Genomic DNA, 11,922 nt, shown 5'->3' with positions numbered 1-11,922 from the left:
GAGAGAGAGGATAGGGAGAGAGAAACGGAGTGAGAGAAAGGAGAGAGAGAGAGAAGGATAAACCGAGTTAGAGAGAGAGAAACGGAGTGAGAGAAAGGAGAGAGAGTAGTATGTAGAATGATTCAGCTCACTCCACGCAGCACAGAGGGTAGAACCTGATATGACGACACTGCAGATAAATGAGCTCATTTATAAGGCGTCAGGTCAGGTGATGTTGTGTACTCAGCTCGCTGCCAAGGGGAAAATAAAACACGTCCCAGGGCCACTACGGGGCCAACACTGTATCAACACACACACATGTTTGAGAAAGTCATTATATGGATATAAATTTATCAAAGCAGATTAGTCCTCTCTCTGCTGTCTACACAGTTTCCACCTCCATATGGTCCAGGTGGAGCCTATAGGCAGAGTTTAAAACCACAAGGGAGGAGGATTTCATCTGAGGTTCCTCTATAAGCCATCCTCCTTATGTTTCTGTGGTCGTTGGCTCTGATCACTGTTGACCTACTAAACCCTTGTTATAACATTAAAGCAGGACTGGAGTTAAAGTGGGGCTTTGTCAAGACACAATGCTCCTTGATGAAGGTGTTGACCCTGTAGTAAAACTGTTCCTGCACTTTAATTCTATTATTCTTTAGTGTGTCTTCAATCACTCATATTATTATAACCCGACTGAGCGTGTGCAGGACGTTCATCACATTTGATCTTGTCCTGCCTCTGCCTCTGCTATCACAGCCTCCAGCCATAGGAACTATTAGTACCTGGCTCCATGTCCCTGCAGGGGTGCCATTAAGGCAAACACAGGAAGAGGAAGGAAGCCTTTGAAGCCAGATGGGACAATTACCTCCAGATGCCTTCGTCAGTTAGAGCAGAGTCAGGAGGGACAGGGAGGGACAAGGGAGGGTTTGGTTATCATGGTGTTTATGGTCTGATTCCCAGTCAGATGTACAGTATGGTTATCATGGTGTTTATGGTCTGATTCCCAGTCAGATGTACAGTATGGTTATCATGGTGTTTATGGTCTGATTCCCAGTCAGATGTACAGTATGGTTATCATGGTGTTTATGGTCTGATTCCCAGTCAGATGTACAGTATGGTTATCATGGTGTTTATGGTCTGATTCCCAGTCAGATGTACAGTATGGTTATCATGGTGTTTACGGTCTGATTCCCAGTCAGATGTACAGTATGGTTATCATGGTGTTTACGGTCTGATTCCCAGTCAGATGTACAGTATGGTTATCATGGTGTTTACGGTCTGATTCCCAGTCAGATGTACAGTATGGTTATCATGGTGTTTATGGTCTGATTCCCAGTCAGATGTACAGTATGGTTATCATGGTGTTTATGGTCTGATTCCCAGTCAGATGTACAGTATGGTTATCATGGTGTTTATGGTCTGATTCCCAGTCAGATGTACAGTATGGTTATCGTGGTGTTTATGGTCTGATTCCCAGTCAGATGTACAGTATGGTTATCGTGGTGTTTATGGTCTGATTCCCAGTCAGATGTACAGTATGGTTATCGTGGTGTTTATGGTCTGATTCCCAGTCAGATGTACAGTATGGTTATCATGGTGTTTATGGTCTGATTCCCAGTCAGATGTACAGTATGGTTATCATGGTGTTTATGGTCTGATTCCCAGTCAGATGTACAGTATGGTTATCATGGTGTTTATGGTCTGATTCCCAGTCAGATGTACAGTATGGTTATCATGGTGTTTACGGTCTGATTCCCAGTCAGATGTACAGTATGGTTATCATGGTGTTTATGGTCTGATTCCCAGTCAGATGTACAGTATGGTTATCATGGTGTTTATGGTCTGATTCCCAGTCAGATGTACAGTATGGTTATCATGGTGTTTATGGTCTGATTCCCAGTCAGATGTACAGTATGGTTATCATGGTGTTTATGGTCTGATTCCCAGTCAGATGTACAGTATGGTTATCATGGTGTTTATGGTCTGATTCCCAGTCAGATGTACAGTATGGTTATCATGGTGTTTACGGTCTGATTCCCAGTCAGATGTACAGTATGGTTATCATGGTGTTTATGGTCTGATTCCCAGTCAGATGTACAGTATGGTTATCATGGTGTTTACGGTCTGATTCCCAGTCAGATGTACAGTATGGTTATCATGGTGTTTATGGTCTGATTCCCAGTCAGATGTACAGTATGGTTATCATGGTGTTTATGGTCTGATTCCCAGTCAGATGTACAGTATGGTTATCATGGTGTTTATGGTCTGATTCCCAGTCAGATGTACAGTATGGTTATCATGGTGTTTATGGTCTGATTCCCAGTCAGATGTACAGTATGGTTATCATGGTGTTTATGGTCTGATTCCCAGTCAGATGTACAGTATGGTTATCATGGTGTTTATGGTCTGATTCCCAGTCAGATGTACAGTATGGTTATCATGGTGTTTATGGTCTGATTCCCAGTCAGATGTACAGTATGGTTATCATGGTGTTTATGGTCTGATTCCCAGTCAGATGTACAGTATGGTTATCATGGTGTTTATGGTCTGATTCCCAGTCAGATGTACAGTATGGTTATCATGGTGTTTATGGTCTGATTCCCAGTCAGATGTACAGTATGGTTATCATGGTGTTTACGGTCTGATTCCCAGTCAGATGTACAGTATGGTTATCATGGTGTTTATGGTCTGATTCCCAGTCAGATGTACAGTATGGTTATCATGGTGTTTATGGTCTGATTCCCAGTCAGATGTACAGTATGGTTATCATGGTGTTTATGGTCTGATTCCCAGTCAGATGTACAGTATGGTTATCATGGTGTTTATGGTCTGATTCCCCAGTCAGATGTACAGTATGGTTATCATGGTGTTTACGGTCTGATTCCCAGTCAGATGTACAGTATGGTTATCATGGTGTTTACGGTCTGATTCCCAGTCAGATGTACAGTATGGTTATCATGGTGTTTACGGTCTGATTCCCAGTCAGATGTACAGTATGGTTATCATGGTGTTTATGGTCTGATTCCCAGTCAGATGTACAGTATGGTTATCATGGTGTTTACGGTCTGATTCCCAGTCAGATGTACAGTATGGTTATCATGGTGTTTATGGTCTGATTCCCAGTCAGATGTACAGTATGGTTATCATGGTGTTTATGGTCTGATTCCCAGTCAGATGTACAGTATGGTTATCATGGTGTTTATGGTCTGATTCCCAGTCAGATGTACAGTATGGTTATCATGGTGTTTATGGTCTGATTCCCAGTCAGATGTACAGTATGGTTATCATGGTGTTTATGGTCTGATTCCCAGTCAGATGTACAGTATGGTTATCATGGTGTTTATGGTCTGATTCCCAGTCAGATGTACAGTATGGTTATCATGGTGTTTATGGTCTGATTCCCAGTCAGATGTACAGTATGGTTATCATGGTGTTTATGGTCTGATTCCCAGTCAGATGTACAGTATGGTTATCATGGTGTTTATGGTCTGATTCCCAGTCAGATGTACAGTATGGTTATCATGGTGTTTATGGTCTGATTCCCAGTCAGATGTACAGTATGGTTATCATGGTGTTTATGGTCTGATTCCCAGTCAGATGTACAGTATGGTTATCATGGTGTTTATGGTCTGATTCCCAGTCAGATGTACAGTATGGTTATCATGGTGTTTATGGTCTGATTCCCAGTCAGATGTACAGTATGGTTATCATGGTGTTTATGGTCTGATTCCCAGTCAGATGTACAGTATGGTTATCATGGTGTTTATGGTCTGATTCCCAGTCAGATGTACAGTATGGTTATCATGGTGTTTATGGTCTGATTCCCAGTCAGATGTACAGTATGGTTATCATGGTGTTTATGGTCTGATTCCCAGTCAGATGTACAGTATGGTTATCATGGTGTTTATGGTCTGATTCCCAGTCAGATGTACAGTATGGTTATCATGGTGTTTATGGTCTGATTCCCAGTCAGATGTACAGTATGGTTATCATGGTGTTTATGGTCTGATTCCCAGTCAGATGTACAGTATGGTTATCATGGTGTTTATGGTCTGATTCCCAGTCAGATGTACAGTATGGTTATCATGGTGTTTATGGTCTGATTCCCAGTCAGATGTACAGTATGGTTATCATGGTGTTTATGGTCTGATTCCCAGTCAGATGTACAGTATGGTTATCATGGTGTTTATGGTCTGATTCCCAGTCAGATGTACAGTATGGTTATCATGGTGTTTATGGTCTGATTCCCAGTCAGATGTACAGTATGGTTATCATGGTGTTTATGGTCTGATTCCCAGTCAGATGTACAGTATGGTTATCATGGTGTTTATGGTCTGATTCCCAGTCAGATGTACAGTATGGTTATCATGGTGTTTATGGTCTGATTCCCAGTCAGATGTACAGTATGGTTATCATGGTGTTTATGGTCTGATTCCCAGTCAGATGTACAGTATGGTTATCATGGTGTTTATGGTCTGATTCCCAGTCAGATGTACAGTATGGTTATCATGGTGTTTACGGTCTGATTCCCAGTCAGATGTACAGTATGGTTATCATGGTGTTTATGGTCTGATTCCCAGTCAGATGTACAGTATGGTTATCATGGTGTTTATGGTCTGATTCCCAGTCAGATGTACAGTATGGTTATCATGGTGTTTATGGTCTGATTCCCAGTCAGATGTACAGTATGGTTATCATGGTGTTTATGGTCTGATTCCCAGTCAGATGTACAGTATGGTTATCATGGTGTTTATGGTCTGATTCCCAGTCAGATGTACAGTATGGTTATCATGGTGTTTACGGTCTGATTCCCAGTCAGATGTACAGTATGGTTATCATGGTGTTTATGGTCTGATTCCCAGTCAGATGTACAGTATGGTTATCATGGTGTTTATGGTCTGATTCCCAGTCAGATGTACAGTATGGTTATCATGGTGTTTATGGTCTGATTCCCAGTCAGATGTACAGTATGGTTATCATGGTGTTTATGGTCTGATTCCCAGTCAGATGTACAGTATGGTTATCATGGTGTTTATGGTCTGATTCCCAGTCAGATGTACAGTATGGTTATCATGGTGTTTACGGTCTGATTCCCAGTCAGATGTACAGTATGGTTATCATGGTGTTTACGGTCTGATTCCCAGTCAGATGTACAGTATGGTTATCATGGTGTTTATGGTCTGATTCCCAGTCAGATGTACAGTATGGTTATCATGGTGTTTATGGTCTGATTCCCAGTCAGATGTACAGTATGGTTATCATGGTGTTTATGGTCTGATTCCCAGTCAGATGTACAGTATGGTTATCATGGTGTTTATGGTCTGATTCCCAGTCAGATGTACAGTATGGTTATCATGGTGTTTATGGTCTGATTCCCAGTCAGATGTACAGTATGGTTATCATGGTGTTTATGGTCTGATTCCCAGTCAGATGTACAGTATGGTTATCATGGTGTTTACGGTCTGATTCCCAGTCAGATGTACAGTATGGTTATCATGGTGTTTATGGTCTGATTCCCAGTCAGATGTACAGTATGGTTATCATGGTGTTTATGGTCTGATTCCCAGTCAGATGTACAGTATGGTTATCATGGTGTTTATGGTCTGATTCCCAGTCAGATGTACAGTATGGTTATCATGGTGTTTATGGTCTGATTCCCAGTCAGATGTACAGTATGGTTATCATGGTGTTTATGGTCTGATTCCCAGTCAGATGTACAGTATGGTTATCATGGTGTTTACGGTCTGATTCCCAGTCAGATGTACAGTATGGTTATCATGGTGTTTATGGTCTGATTCCCAGTCAGATGTACAGTATGGTTATCATGGTGTTTACGGTCTGATTCCCAGTCAGATGTACAGTATGGTTATCATGGTGTTTATGGTCTGATTCCCAGTCAGATGTACAGTATGGTTATCATGGTGTTTATGGTCTGATTCCCAGTCAGATGTACAGTATGGTTATCATGGTGTTTACGGTCTGATTCCCAGTCAGATGTACAGTATGGTTATCATGGTGTTTATGGTCTGATTCCCAGTCAGATGTACAGTATGGTTATCATGGTGTTTACGGTCTGATTCCCAGTCAGATGTACAGTATGGTTATCGTGGTGTTTATGGTCTGATTCCCAGTCAGATGTACAGTATGGTTATCATGGTGTTTATGGTCTGATTCCCAGTCAGATGTACAGTATGGTTATCATGGTGTTTATGGTCTGATTCCCAGTCAGATGTACAGTATGGTTATCATGGTGTTTATGGTCTGATTCCCAGTCAGATGTACAGTATGGTTATCATGGTGTTTATGGTCTGATTCCCAGTCAGATGTACAGTATGGTTATCATGGTGTTTATGGTCTGATTCCCAGTCAGATGTACAGTATGGTTATCATGGTGTTTATGGTCTGATTCCCAGTCAGATGTACAGTATGGTTATCATGGTGTTTATGGTCTGATTCCCAGTCAGATGTACAGTATGGTTATCATGGTGTTTATGGTCTGATTCCCAGTCAGATGTACAGTATGGTTATCATGGTGTTTATGGTCTGATTCCCAGTCAGATGTACAGTATGGTTATCATGGTGTTTATGGTCTGATTCCCAGTCAGATGTACAGTATGGTTATCATGGTGTTTACGGTCTGATTCCCAGTCAGATGTACAGTATGGTTATCGTGGTGTTTATGGTCTGATTCCCAGTCAGATGTACAGTATGGTTATCATGGTGTTTACGGTCTGATTCCCAGTCAGATGTACAGTATGGTTATCATGGTGTTTATGGTCTGATTCCCAGTCAGATGTACAGTATGGTTATCATGGTGTTTATGGTCTGATTCCCAGTCAGATGTACAGTATGGTTATCATGGTGTTTACGGTCTGATTCCCAGTCAGATGTACAGTATGGTTATCATGGTGTTTATGGTCTGATTCCCAGTCAGATGTACAGTATGGTTATCATGGTGTTTATGGTCTGATTCCCAGTCAGATGTACAGTATGGTTATCATGGTGTTTACGGTCTGATTCCCAGTCAGATGTACAGTATGGTTATCATGGTGTTTATGGTCTGATTCCCAGTCAGATGTACAGTATGGTTATCATGGTGTTTATGGTCTGATTCCCAGTCAGATGTACAGTATGGTTATCATGGTGTTTATGGTCTGATTCCCAGTCAGATGTACAGTATGGTTATCATGGTGTTTATGGTCTGATTCCCAGTCAGATGTACAGTATGGTTATCATGGTGTTTATGGTCTGATTCCCAGTCAGATGTACAGTATGGTTATCATGGTGTTTATGGTCTGATTCCCAGTCAGATGTACAGTATGGTTATCATGGTGTTTATGGTCTGATTCCCAGTCAGATGTACAGTATGGTTATCATGGTGTTTATGGTCTGATTCCCAGTCAGATGTACAGTATGGTTATCATGGTGTTTACGGTCTGATTCCCAGTCAGATGTACAGTATGGTTATCATGGTGTTTATGGTCTGATTCCCAGTCAGATGTACAGTATGGTTATCATGGTGTTTATGGTCTGATTCCCAGTCAGATGTACAGTATGGTTATCATGGTGTTTACGGTCTGATTCCCAGTCAGATGTACAGTATGGTTATCATGGTGTTTATGGTCTGATTCCCAGTCAGATGTACAGTATGGTTATCATGGTGTTTACGGTCTGATTCCCAGTCAGATGTACAGTATGGTTATCATGGTGTTTACGGTCTGATTCCCAGTCAGATGTACAGTATGGTTATCATGGTGTTTATGGTCTGATTCCCAGTCAGATGTACAGTATGGTTATCATGGTGTTTGTGGTCTGATTCCCAGTCAGATGTACAGTATGGTTATCATGGTGTTTACGGTCTGATTCCCAGTCAGATGTACAGTATGGTTATCATGGTGTTTATGGTCTGATTCCCAGTCAGATGTACAGTATGGTTATCATGGTGTTTACGGTCTGATTCCCAGTCAGATGTACAGTATGGTTATCATGGTGTTTATGGTCTGATTCCCAGTCAGATGTACAGTATGGTTATCATGGTGTTTATGGTCTGATTCCCAGTCAGATGTACAGTATGGTTATCATGGTGTTTACGGTCTGATTCCCAGTCAGATGTACAGTATGGTTATCATGGTGTTTATGGTCTGATTCCCAGTCAGATGTACAGTATGGTTATCATGGTGTTTATGGTCTGATTCCCAGTCAGATGTACAGTATGGTTATCATGGTGTTTATGGTCTGATTCCCAGTCAGATGTACAGTATGGTTATCATGGTGTTTATGGTCTGATTCCCAGTCAGATGTACAGTATGGTTATCATGGTGTTTATGGTCTGATTCCCAGTCAGATGTACAGTATGGTTATCATGGTGTTTATGGTCTGATTCCCAGTCAGATGTACAGTATGGTTATCGTGGTGTTTATGGTCTGATTCCCAGTCAGATGTACAGTATGGTTATCGTGGTGTTTATGGTCTGATTCCCAGTCAGATGTACAGTATGGTTATCATGGTGTTTATGGTCTGATTCCCAGTCAGATGTACAGTATGGTTATCATGGTGTTTATGGTCTGATTCCCAGTCAGATGTACAGTATGGTTATCATGGTGTTTATGGTCTGATTCCCAGTCAGATGTACAGTATGGTTATCATGGTGTTTATGGTCTGATTCCCAGTCAGATGTACAGTATGGTTATCATGGTGTTTATGGTCTGATTCCCAGTCAGATGTACAGTATGGTTATCATGGTGTTTATGGTCTGATTCCCAGTCAGATGTACAGTATGGTTATCATGGTGTTTACGGTCTGATTCCCAGTCAGATGTACAGTATGGTTATCATGGTGTTTATGGTCTGATTCCCAGTCAGATGTACAGTATGGTTATCATGGTGTTTATGGTCTGATTCCCAGTCAGATGTACAGTATGGTTATCATGGTGTTTATGGTCTGATTCCCAGTCAGATGTACAGTATGGTTATCATGGTGTTTATGGTCTGATTCCCAGTCAGATGTACAGTATGGTTATCATGGTGTTTATGGTCTGATTCCCAGTCAGATGTACAGTATGGTTATCATGGTGTTTATGGTCTGATTCCCAGTCAGATGTACAGTATGGTTATCATGGTGTTTATGGTCTGATTCCCAGTCAGATGTACAGTATGGTTATCATGGTGTTTATGGTCTGATTCCCAGTCAGATGTACAGTATGGTTATCATGGTGTTTACGGTCTGATTCCCAGTCAGATGTACAGTATGGTTATCATGGTGTTTATGGTCTGATTCCCAGTCAGATGTACAGTATGGTTATCATGGTGTTTATGGTCTGATTCCCAGTCAGATGTACAGTATGGTTATCATGGTGTTTATGGTCTGATTCCCAGTCAGATGTACAGTATGGTTATCATGGTGTTTATGGTCTGATTCCCAGTCAGATGTACAGTATGGTTATCATGGTGTTTATGGTCTGATTCCCAGTCAGATGTACAGTATGGTTATCATGGTGTTTATGGTCTGATTCCCAGTCAGATGTACAGTATGGTTATCATGGTGTTTATGGTCTGATTCCCAGTCAGATGTACAGTATGGTTATCATGGTGTTTATGGTCTGATTCCCAGTCAGATGTACAGTATGGTTATCATGGTGTTTATGGTCTGATTCCCAGTCAGATGTACAGTATGGTTATCATGGTGTTTATGGTCTGATTCCCAGTCAGATGTACAGTATGGTTATCATGGTGTTTATGGTCTGATTCCCAGTCAGATGTACAGTATGGTTATCATGGTGTTTATGGTCTGATTCCCAGTCAGATGTACAGTATGGTTATCATGGTGTTTATGGTCTGATTCCCAGTCAGATGTACAGTATGGTTATCATGGTGTTTATGGTCTGATTCCCAGTCAGATGTACAGTATGGTTATCATGGTGTTTATGGTCTGATTCCCAGTCAGATGTACAGTATGGTTATCATGGTGTTTATGGTCTGATTCCCAGCCAGATGTACAGTATGGTTATCATGGTGTTTATGGTCTGATTCCCAGTCAGATGTACAGTATGGTTATCATGGTGTTTATGGTCTGATTCCCAGTCAGATGTACAGTATGGTTATCATGGTGTTTATGGTCTGATTCCCAGTCAGATGTACAGTATGGTTATCATGGTGTTTATGGTCTGATTCCCAGTCAGATGTACAGTATGGTTATCATGGTGTTTATGGTCTGATTCCCAGTCAGATGTACAGTATGGTTATCATGGTGTTTATGGTCTGATTCCCAGTCAGATGTACAGTATGGTTATCATGGTGTTTATGGTCTGATTCCCAGTCAGATGTACAGTATGGTTATCGTGGTGTTTATGGTCTGATTCCCAGTCAGATGTACAGTATGGTTATCATGGTGTTTATGGTCTGATTCCCAGTCAGATGTACAGTATGGTTATCATGGTGTTTATGGTCTGATTCCCAGTCAGATGTACAGTATGGTTATCATGGTGTTTACGGTCTGATTCCCAGTCAGATGTACAGTATGGTTATCATGGTGTTTATGGTCTGATTCCCAGTCAGATGTACAGTATGGTTATCATGGTGTTTACGGTCTGATTCCCAGTCAGATGTACAGTATGGTTATCGTGGTGTTTATGGTCTGATTCCCAGTCAGATGTACAGTATGGTTATCATGGTGTTTAGCGGTCTGATTCCCAGTCAGATGTACAGTATGGTTATCATGGTGTTTATGGTCTGATTCCCAGTCAGATGTACAGTATGGTTATCATGGTGTTTATGGTCTGATTCCCAGTCAGATGTACAGTATGGTTAGTCATGGTGTTTATGGTCTGATTCCCAGTCAGATGTACAGTATGGTTATCATGGTGTTTATCGGTCTGATTCCCAGTCAGATGTACAGTATGGTTATCATGGTGTTTATGGTCTGATTCCCCAGTCAGATGTACAGTCATGGTTATCATGGTGTTTATGGTCTGATTCCCAGTCAGATGTACAGTATGGTTATCATGGTGTTTATGGTCTGATTCCCAGTCAGATGTACAGTATGGTTATCATGGTGTTTATGGTCTGATTCCCCAGTCAGATGTACAGTATGGTTATCATGGTGTTTATGGTCTGATTCCCAGTCAGATGTACAGTATGGTTATCATGGTGTTTATGGTCTGATTCCCAGTCAGATGTACAGTATGGTTATCATGGTGTTTATGGTCTGATTCCCAGTCAGATGTACAGTATGGTTATCATGGTGTTTATGGTCTGATTCCCAGTCAGATGTACGGTATGGTTATCATGGTGTTTATGGTCTGATTCCCAGTCAGATGTACAGTATGGTTATCATGGTGTTTATGGTCTTGATTCCCAGTCAGATGTACAGTATGGTTATCGTGGTGTTTACGGTCTGATTCCCAGTCAGATGTACAGTATGGTTATCATGGTGTTTATGGTCTGATTCCCCAGTCAGATGTACAGTATGGTTATCATGGTGTTTATGGTCTGATTCCCAGTCAGATGTACAGTATGGTTATCATGGTGTTTATGGTCTGATTCCCAGTCAGATGCTACAGTATGGTTATCATGGTGTTTATGGTCTGATTCCCAGTCAGATGTACAGTATGGTTATCATGGTGTTTATGGTCCGATTCCCCAGTCAGATGTACAGTATGGTTATCATGGTGTTTATGGTCTGATTCCCAGTCAGATGTACAGTATGGTTATCATGGTGTTTATGGTCTGATTCCCAGTCAGATGTACAGTATGGTTATCATGGTGTTTATGGTCTGATTCCCCAGTCAGATGTAGCAGTATGGTTATCATGGTGTTTATGGTCTGATTCCCAGTCAGATGTACAGTATGGTTATCACTGGTGTTTATGGTCCTGATTCCCAGTCAGATGTACAGTATGGTTATCATGGTGTTTATGGTCTGATTCCCAGTCAGATGTACAGTATGG

Source organism: Salmo salar, unplaced genomic scaffold, assembly GCF_905237065.1.
Source record: "Salmo salar unplaced genomic scaffold, Ssal_v3.1, whole genome shotgun sequence".
Classification (NCBI taxonomy): Eukaryota; Metazoa; Chordata; class Actinopteri; order Salmoniformes; family Salmonidae; genus Salmo; species Salmo salar.
The sequence above is the reverse complement of the archived record's forward strand: the minus strand, read 5'-3'. Positions refer to the sequence as shown.